Source organism: Oncorhynchus kisutch, linkage group LG19, assembly GCF_002021735.2.
Source record: "Oncorhynchus kisutch isolate 150728-3 linkage group LG19, Okis_V2, whole genome shotgun sequence".
Classification (NCBI taxonomy): domain Eukaryota; kingdom Metazoa; phylum Chordata; class Actinopteri; order Salmoniformes; family Salmonidae; genus Oncorhynchus; species Oncorhynchus kisutch.
In genome coordinates, this window is record NC_034192.2 from 33,197,199 (window position 1) to 33,208,245 (window position 11,047).

The window sequence follows — 11,047 nt, forward strand, 5'->3', positions numbered from 1 at the left end:
CCTGGTCCGTGAGTTTAGGTGGGTGGCCCCATCTTGGCAGGTTTGTTGTGGTGCCATATTCTTTAAAAAATTGTAATAATGAATTTAAAATGGTGCTCCGTGGGATATTCAAAGTTTCAGATATTTTTTTATAACTCAACCCTGATCTGTATTTCTCCACAACTTTATCCCTGACCTGTTTGGAGAACTCCTTGGCCTTCTTGGTGGTGGTGGTGCCGCTTGCTTGGTGGTAGTGGTGGTGGTGCCGCTTGCTTGGTGGTAGTGGTGCCGCTTGCTTGGTGGTAGTGGTGCCGCTTGCTTGGTGGTAGTCTTGGGGGTGGTGGTGCCGCTTGCTTGGTGGTAGTCTTGGGGGTGGTGGTGCCGCTTGCTTGGTGGTAGTCTTGGGGGTGGTGGTGCCGCTTGCTTGGTGGTAGTCTTGGGGGTGGTGGTGCCGCTTGCTTGGTGGTAGTGGTGGTGGTGCCACTTGCTTGGTGGTAGTCTTGGGGGTGGTGGTGCCGCTTGCTTGGTGGTAGTCTTGGGGGTGGTGGTGCCGCTTGCTTGGTGGTAGTCTTGGGGGTGGTGGTGCCGCTTGCTTGGTGGTAGTGGTGGTGCCGCTTGCTTGGTGGTAGTGGTGCCTCTTGCCTGGTGGTGGTGGTGGTGGTGCCGCTTGCCTGGTGGTAGTGGTGGTGGTGCCGCTTGCCTGGTGGTAGTGGTGGGGGTGGTGCCGCTTGCTTGGTGGTAGTGGTGGGGGTGGTGCCGCTTGCTTGGTGGTAGTGGTGGGGGTGGTGCCGCTTGCTTGGTGGTAGTGGTGGGGGTGGTGGTGGTGGTGCCGCCGCTTGCATGGTGGTGGGGTTGGTGCCGCTTGCTTGGTGGTGGTGGTGCCGCTTGCTTGGTGGTGGTGGTGCCGCTTGCTTGGTGGTGGTGGTGCCGCTTGCTTGGTGGTGCCGCTTGCTTGGTGGTGGTGGTGCCGCTTGCTTGGTGGTGGGGGTGGTGGTGCCGCTTGCTTGGTGGTGGTGGTGCCGCTTGCTTGGTGGTGGTGATGGTGGTGCCGCTTGCTTGGTGGTGGTGGTGGTGGTACTTGCCTGGTGGTGGTGGTGGTGCCGCTTGCCTGGTGGTAGTTGTGGTGCCGCTTGCCTGGTGGTAGTTGTGGTGCCGCTTGCCTGGTGTTAGTGGTGGTGGTGCCGCTTGCCTGGTGGTAGTGGTGGTGGTGCCGCTTGCTTGGTGGTAGTGGTGGTGGTGCCGCTTGCTTGGTGGTAGTGGTGGTGCCGCTTGCTTGGTGGTAGTGGTGGGGGTGGTGGTGCTGCTTGCTTGGTGGTAGTGGTGGTGCCGCTTGCTTGGTGGTAGTGGTGGTGCCGCTTGCTTGGTGGTAGTGGTGGTGGTGGTGGTGCCTCTTGCCTGGTGGTAGTGGTTGGTGGTGGTGCCTCTTGCCTGGTGGTAGTGGTGGTGGTGGTGCCGCTTGCCTGGTGGTAGTGGTGGTGGTGCCGCTTGCCTGGTGGTAGTGGTGGTGGTGCCGCTTGCCTGGTGGTGGTGGTGCCGCTTGCCTGGTGGTAGTGGTGGGGGTGGTGCCCCACTGTATAGACTCTAGTGCTAGATCAATAGATTCTGTAGAAAATTATGTTCTTTACATTCATTTACTTATACTCCAACCATTTTCCAGGTGCTCCACCTTGCTTGTAATATGATTATTTTATATAAATTAGTAATTTTCTTAAATTTAGACCCCAATGTAATTTTGTAACTTTATTTTAACATGATGCACTATACAAAGCTGCAAAAATGATTGATTTTGTATCATACACAAAGCATTTTTCCGAATACTTTTATTTTGAAGGAAAAATCGGAAAACCGGAAGTTTTAATGTTGCTGCCATGAGCAGAAAGTGCAAGAGTGACATTTTCCACCATTTCCAGTTCCTTCTTTTTTTGTTTACAGAACTATGCTTTATTATGGTACACAAAAGTTATTAAGACATCAAATTACATAGTGCTGTTACAGTCATGTTTTTAAATTGAATTGAATAGACATCCTGTTATCCCAGTGCATCCACACCTTGTTTTCCCTACTGTGTTCAGCGTTGAACCACATGTGCATTCCTACTTTTATCTGCTTCACTGTGATGAGTGAGGAATGAAGTGAGCGCCGGAAAGACGAACACATAAAAAGGGAGAAAGAGCAGAGAGCAAGTGATAGTACCCTGCAGCTTCACTCTTATGCACTTCTTTTCCACTCTGGGACCCCTGGCTCACCCTGAACCCGGACCCAAATAGAAGTGGATCAAATAGTGATTTTAATAAATGTTATATGGAAATATTTTATAAAATGTACTTTTTGCCCTCAAATATGTTAATGGTCGATTTTCTTCAATCCAGCACACCTCACTATGTAAATAATTACAGAATAAGTGTTCAATAGATTCAGTTTCTAGTTCACAAAAACTGCATTCACTGGTAACATCAGGTATATATTTAGAAATCAAGCTATTACACGGGTAGAATCTATGGATAATCTTAAAGGTGATCTCCTACTTTATTGGTCACCATAAATTTGTGTGCAGTGAGCCAAGCACGGCGCCAGTTTACATCAAACGATGAAGCACAACAAAATATCACAGAGGGAATAGAATTCCTGTAGAAAATATCCCTTAATAAACAATCATTTAATTTCTTATCTAGTACACCTATGTCATGCACCTGGATATCACTTACAATAGGATATGTTCCAAAATATGCATTATCCCAGTAGAGTTTATCCCAGTGGGTATAGCTTTTATAACAGGGCCTTATTCCTTGCTGGAAACCTCAAAGTTGTATCTTTCCATAAACGATTCCTTCTTTCTTTCTTCATTACATGCTGACCAGACCACATGCGCTATTGAGCGCACATTGATTTTGTCCACCCACACGGGAGAGGCAGGATTTGCAGCGCGTTGGGCATCACAAATAAAACCAAGTTCTATTTTAGAGCCTGGCTATGCAGACACTCGCTCACAAGCAATGTGGGTGCAATGATTGAATAACATATATGTGTACATTTATTTTGCAATGCTCACACATGCGACTCGTCCAGTCTGGTCAGCATGTAAAGTTCTCCGGCATCAGTGTTTTCCAGTATTTTCAGGTTTTGTGATATCTCTGGGGAAAATGGATGGTAGGAGCATGGAGAGGTCGGCGATAAATTAAGGTCAAAGTAGTGGAATGGGGTGGTGTTTTTGTTTATTTGATCAAATAGTGGTATGTAGGCGTAGGATTAGTTGATGGTGGAATTATTTTCTCACCTTCCCCCTTCCTCTTATTTTTGGATCACAAAATGTAACTTGATTGACCACAGTAGGTGGCGGCATGCACAAACAAAATGTAACTTGATTGACCACAGTAGGTGGCGGCATGCACAAACAAAATGTAACTTGATTGACCACAGTAGGTGGCGGCATGCACAAACAAAATGTAACTTGATTGACCACAGTAGGTGGCGGCATGCACAAACAAAATGTAACTTGATTGACCACAGTAGGTGGCGGCATGCACAAACAAAATGTAACTTGATTGACCACAGTAGGTGGCGGCATGCACAAACAAAATGTAACTTGATTGACCACAGTAGGTGGCGGCATGCACAAACAAAATGTAACTTGATTGACCACAGTAGGTGGCGGCATGCACAAACAAAATGTAACTTGATTGACCACAGTAGGTGGTGGCATGCACAAACAAAATGTAACTTGATTGACCACAGTAGGTGGCGGCATGCACAAACAAAATGTAACTTGATTGACCACAGTAGGTGGTAGGATACCGATGAAGTCAAATTGGATGGGATTCAGAGATAGATGGGAGGAGTTGATGGTAGCTGAAGGATGGGATTAAAAACAAACAAAAGATAACTATAATAAAATACATTGTGTCCATAAAATGTATATAGTATGCATAAACTGGAAGTAGAAGCGTAGGTGTTGTTGTTCATTAGTTTACTCCAATTAAGGAAGTGGTAGTAGGGTTAAGGGAAAATAAATCAAAGGGATTACAAAAAAAGGTAATCCATTACGTTACCAGCAAAAATATTGTAATCAGATTACAGATACTTTTGAAAAACTAGATGATTCCTTTGAGGATTACTTATACATTCAGAAAGGATGTTTGCGGAAAAAAGATCTATGACACTTCTCTGTTTTCTCAATGACATTCAAATCAGCATTGAAAAAGGCTCAAATTTAAGTTTGTTCCACCTGAGCGAGTCTGACCACAAGTCTGAGACCACTATGATGACACACCAAATGTGTTTGATGGATCGCGGGAAAAGAGCAGGAATAGGCTTTTGTAGGCTACAGTCCAAGCTGTCTTCCAATGGTGTGACTGCTGTCTGCATCCAAAGATTATCCAACTTGAATAACCGCTTGGAGGTAAGGATGACAGCAGTGGTGTAATCTACAACCGTATGGATATCACTCATTATTGATATCTACATAGCACATTGATGTGAATCACACTGCTGCTCTCTCATTTAGCTAGTTGCGCCTTACAGATTGGGAATGGCTGTTCACAAATCTAAATGTGTATTTAAACTCAGTAATGATTGAGTTGTCACACTCAATGAGAACCCAACATATAAGCTTGTTTTTCTCCAGTGTTCGTAAACAAACACTGTATAGCCTCATAACATGGTTAAAACAATAATTTTGATATCATGGATGGCTAGTCCTTGCATCATAGCTCTGTCTATTATTCTGAGAGTGGTTACATTTCTCCAGGCCCATCCCTCAGCTTTTTACCAAAATAGAGGTGTGGCGGCCATTTTGTTATTGTTTCATCTGTGGATTTGCCCTTTAAACAGCTGCATATTATCAAGATATCAAAGTGTCACCAACAAAAAGGTAAACAATAGGCCTATAGAAAATGCAGCATATGGCATTCATTTTTCACCAAAAGTTTTGAGAATGACACAAATATTAATTTTCACAAAGTCTGCTGCCTCGGTGTCTTTAGATATTTTTGTCAGATGTTAGTATGGAATACGGAAGTATAATTACAAGCATTTCATAAGTGTCAAAGGCTTTTAGAGTCAATTACATGAAGTTAATGCAAAGAGTCAATATTTGCAGTGTTGACCTTTTTCAAGACCTCTGCAATCCGCCCTGGCATGCTGTCAATTAACTTCTGGGCCACATCCTGACTGATGGCAGCCCATTCTTGCAAAATCAATGCTTGGAGTTTGTCAGAATTTGTGGGTTTATGTTTGTCCACCCGCCTCTGGAGGCAAGGTGCTATGGCAAGGTGCTCCATCATGCTGGAAAAGGCATTGTTCGTCACCAAACTGTTCCTGGATGGTTGGGAGAAGTTGCTCTCAGAGGATGTGTTGGTACCTTTCTTTATTCATGGCTGTGTTCTTAGGCAAAATTGTGAGTGAGCCCACTCCCTTGGCTGAGAAACAACCCCACACATGAATGGTCTCAGGTTGCTTTACTGTTGGCACGACACAGGACTGGTGGTAGCGCTCAACTTGTCTTCTCCGGACAAGCTTTTTTCCAGATGCCCCAAACAATCAGAAAGGGGATTCATCAGAGAAAATAACTCTACCCCAGTCCTCAGCAGTCCAATCCCTGTACCTTTTTCAGAATATCAGTCTGCCCCTGATGTTTTTCCTGGAGAGAAGTGTCTTCTTTGCTGCCCTTCTTGACACCAGGCCATCCTCCAAAAGTCTTTGCCTCACTGTGCGTGCAGATGCACTCACACCTACCTGTTGCCATTCCCAAGCAAGCTCTGTACTGGTGGTGCCCCGATCCCGCAGCTGAATCAACTTTAGGAGATGGTCCTGGCACTTGCTGGACTTCTTGGGCGCCCTGAAGCGTTCTTCACCACAATTGAACCACTCTCCTTGAAGTTCTTGATTATCAGATAAATGGTTGATTTAAGTGCAATCTTACTGGCAGCAATATCCTTGCCTGTGAAGCCCTTTTTGTGCAGAACAATGATGACGGCACGTGTTTCCTTACAGGTAACCATGGATGACAGAGGAAGAACAATGATTCCAAGCACCACCCTCCTTTTGAAGCTTCCAGTCTGTTATTCAAACTCATTCAGCATGACAGAGTGATCTCCAGCCTTGTCCTCATCAACAATCACACCTGTATTAACAAAACAATCACTGATATGATGTCAGCTGGTCCTTTTGTGGCAGGGCTGAAATGCAGTGGAAATGCTTTTTTGAGATTCAGTTAATTTGCATGGCAAAGAAGGACTTTGCAATTAATTGCAATTCATCTGATCACTCTTCATAACATTCTGGAGTATATGCAAATTGCCATCATACAAACTGAGGCAGCAGACTTTGTGAAAATTAATATTTGTGTCATTCTCAACTTTTAGACACGACTGTAAATAGCACTTTTCAGTAGTGCTCAATGCATGCCATTCCATGAGCGCAGGATTTATTTTTCAACTCGAATCAATGAGCCCAATCAGACCTCCATGACAACAAGATCATAAACAGAGTAGGGCTGGCTAATAAGTCCTTCGTTTTGGGGTTATGCTCAGGTAAAACAATTTGGCTAATCTATACTACCATATTTCCTAGTCCTATTCTTGAAGATCAAGGGATATAACATTTATTGGAATGACTGGAATTCTGATCACTTCGTTTTTTAATGTAAATATATAATTTAATTGTATTATTATATGAAGTAGAAAGCGATTGGTTAGAGGAAGCCAACATAAAAAGTTAAATGTTACATCCATATATGGCCAGCTACATAAACTTTAACATTGATTGATCCTGCAATAGATGTCATTCAATTGGTAACATACATTTTTTTCTTCAAATGACTCTTAAGGGGAAAGTAATCTAAAATCAGATTACGTTACTGAGTTTGGGTAATGCAAAAGTTACGTTCCTGATTACAATTTGGCAGGTAACTAGTAATTGTGACGGATTACATTTATAATGTAATCTACCCAACCCTGTATACAGTACCAGTCAAAAGTTTAGACACACCTAATCATTTAAGGGTTTTTCTTTATTTTTACAATTCTCCACAATGTAGAAAAATAGTAAAGACATAAAAACAATGAAATAACACATATGGAATCATTTAGTAACAAAAAAAAGTGTTAAACAAATCAAAATATATTCTTCAAAGTAGCCACCTTTTACCTTGACAGCTTTGCACACTCTTAGCATTCTCTCAACCAGCTTCACCTGGAATGCTTTTCCAATTGTCTTAGAGTCCTCACATATGTCAATCATCAAGTTTGCGGACGACACAACAGTGGTAGGCTTGATTACCAACAACGACGAGACGGCCTACAGGGAGGAGGTGAGGGCCCTCGGAGTGTGGTGTCAGGAAAATAACCTCACACCCAACGTCAACAAAACTAAGGAGATGATTGTGGACTTCAGGAAACAGCAGAGGGAACACCCCCCTATCCACATTGATGGAACAGTAGTGGAGAGGGTAGTAAGTTTTAAGTTCCTCGGCGTACACATCACAGACAAACTGAATTGGTCCACCCACACAGACAGCATCGTGAAGAAGGCGCAGCAGCGCCTCTTCAACCTCAGGAGGCTGAAGAAATTTGGCTTGTCACCAAAAGCACTCACAAACTTCTACAGATGCACAATCGAGAGCATCCTGTCGGGCTGTATCACTGCCTGGTACAGCAACTGCTCCGCCCACAACCGTAAGGCTCTCCAGAGGGTAGTGAGGTCTGCACAACGCATCACCGGGGGCAAACTACCTGCCCTCCAGGACACCTACACCACCCGATGTCACAGAAAGGCCATAAAGATCATCAAGGACAACAACCACCCGAGCCACTGCCTGTTCACCCCGCTATCATCCAGAAGGCGAGGTCAGTACAGGTGCATCAAAGCTGGGACCGAGAGACTGAAAAACAGCTTCTATCTCAAGGCCATCAGACTGTTAAACAGCCACCACTAACATTGAGTGGCTGCTGCCAACACATTGACTCAACTCCAGCCACTTTAATAATGGGAATTGATGGGAAATTATGTAAAATATATCACTAGCCACTTTAAACAATGCTACCTAATATAATGTTTACATACCCTACATTATTCATCTCATATGTATATACTGTACTCTATCATCTACTGCATCTTTATGTAATACATGTATCACTAGCCACTTTAACTATGCCACTTTGTTTACATACTCATCTCATATGTATATACTCCACTCAATACCATCTACTGTATCTTGCCTATGCCGCTCTGTACCATCACTCATTCATATATCTTTATGTACATATTCTTTATCCCCTTACACTTGTGTCTATAAGGTAGTAGTTTTTGAATTGTTAGCTAGATTACTTGTTGGTTATTACTGCATTGTCGGAACTAGAAGCACAAGCATTTCGCTACACTCGCATTAACATCTGCTAACCATGTGTATGTGACAAATAAAATTTGATTTGATTTGATATGCTGAGCACTTGTTGGCTACTTTTCCTTCACTCAGCGATCCAACTCATCCCAAACCATCTCAATTGGGTTGAGGTCGGGTGATTGTGGAGGCCAGGTCATCTGATGTAGCACTCCATCACTCTCCTACTTTGTCAAATAGCCCATACAGAGGTGTGTTGGGTCATTGTCCTGTTGAAAAACAAATGATAGTACCACTAAGCACAAACCAGATGGGATGGCGTATCGCTGCAGAATCCTGTGGTAGCCATGCTGGTTAAGTATGCCTTGAATTCTATATAAATCATTGACAGTATCAACAGCAAAGCACCCACACAACATCACACCTCCTACCCCATGCTTCACAGTGGGAACCACACATGCGGAGATTCACCTACTCTGCGTCTCACAAAGACACGGCTGTTGGAACCAAAAATCTCACATTTTGACTCATCAGACCAAAGGACAAATTTCCACCGGTCTAATGTCCATATGGCTTGTGTTCTTGGCCCAAGCAAGTCTCTTCTTTGTATTAGTGTCTTGTAGTACTGGTTTCTTTGCAGCAATTTGATTATGGAGTCCTGATTCACACAGTCTCCTCTGAACAGTTGATGTTGAGATGTGTCTGTTACTTGAACTCTGTGAAGCATTTATTTGGGCTGCAGTCTGAGGTGCAGTTAACACTAATGCACTTATCCTCTGCAGCAGAGGTAACTCTGGGTCTTCCTTTCATGTGGCGGTCCTCATGAGAGCCAGTTTCATCATAGTGCTTGATGGTTTTTGCAACTGCACTTTAAGAGACTTTCAAAGTTCTTGAAAGTTTCCAAATTGACTGACCTTAATGTCTTAAAGTAATGATGGTCTGTCGTTTACCTTTGCTTATTTGAGTTATTCTTGCCATAATATGACCAGATATTACCAGATATTTTTGTTTTATTTATTTACTTTACCTTTATTTAACTAGGCGAGTCAGTTAAGAACAAATTCTTATTTTCAATGACGGTCTAGGAACAGTGGGTTAACTGCCTGTTCAGGGGCAGAATGACAGATTTGTACCTTGTCAGCTTGGGGGATTGAACTTGCAACGTTCCGGTTACTAGTCCAACACTCTAACCACTAGGCTACCGCTCTAACCACTAGGCTTCTGTATACCACCCCTACCTTGTCACAACACAAATTATTGGCTCAAATGCATTAAGAAGGACATAAATCAACTTTTAAGATGGCATACCTGTTAATTTAAATGCATTCCAGGTGACTACCTCATGAAGCTGGTTGAGAGAATGCCTAGATTGTGCAAAAATGTCATCAAGGCAAAGGTGGCTACTTTGAAGAATCTCAAATATAAAATATATTTTGATTTGCTTAACACTTTTTTGGTTACTACATGATTCCATACGTGTTATTTCATAGTTTTGATGTCTTCACTATTAATCTACAGTGTAGAAAATAGTACAAATAAAGCAAAACCCTTGAATGAGTAGGTGTGTCCAAACTTTTGACTGGTATTTTATATGTACAGTATATATATTTTTTACCCAAAAATATATGGCCGATTGGAAATTATGCAGCTGATCTTTTTTTGGTTGCCTACTTTTGATTTGACTGCTAATTACAGTATAATAATGAAGTTAAAAAACAGAGATTTTCACAGGGGGGGAGCTGAACTTGGTTAACACTAAACGTGTGTTCTTCTTCTATGGCGGTCCTCAAACAAACGTTAAAGGTGCAGGCCACCAGGTGCAGTCATCTTTGGTATGACACTACAAGCTTGGCACACCTGTATTTGGGGAGTTTCTCCCATTCTTCTCTCCAGAGAAGGGGAGTGTCGCTGCACAGCTATTTCCAGGTCTCTCCAGAGATGTTCGATCGGGTTCAAGTCTGGGCTCTGGCTAGGCCTCTCAAGGACATTCAGAGATTTGTCCCGAAGCCACTCATGCGTTGTCTTGGCTGTGTGCTTAGGGTTGTTGTCCTGTTGGAAGGTGAACCTTCGCCCCAGGTTGAGGTCCTGAGCGCTCTGGAGCAGGTTTTCATCAAGGATCTCGCTGTACTTTAATCCGTTCATCTTTCCCTAGATCCTGACTAGTCTCCCACTGCCTGCCACTGAAAAACATCCCCAAAGCATGATGCTTCCACCACCATGCTTTACTGTAGGAATGGTGGCAGGTTTCCTCCAGATGTGATGCTTGACACTCAGGCTAAAGAGTTTATCATGGTCTGAGAGTCCTTTACGCACCTTTTGGCAAACTCCAAGCGTACTGTTGTGTGCCATTTTCTGAGGAGTGGCTTCCGCCTGGCTACTCTACCATAAAGGCCTGATTGGTGGAGTACTGCATAGATGGTTGTCCTTCTGTAAGGTTCTCCCATCTCCACAGAGGAACTCTGGAGCTCTGTCAGCGACCAGCGGGTTCTTGGTCACCTCCCTGACCAAGGCCCTTCTCCCCCATTCCTCAGTTTGGCTGGGTGACCAGTTCTAGGAAGAGTCTTGGTGTTTCCAAACTTCTTCCATTTAAGAATGATGGAGGCCACTGTGTTCTTGGTGACCTTCAATGCTGCAGAAATGTTTTGGTACCCTTCCCCAGATTTGTGCATCGACACAATCCTGTCTCGGAGCTCTACAGACAATTCCTTCGACCTCATGGCATGATTTTTGCTC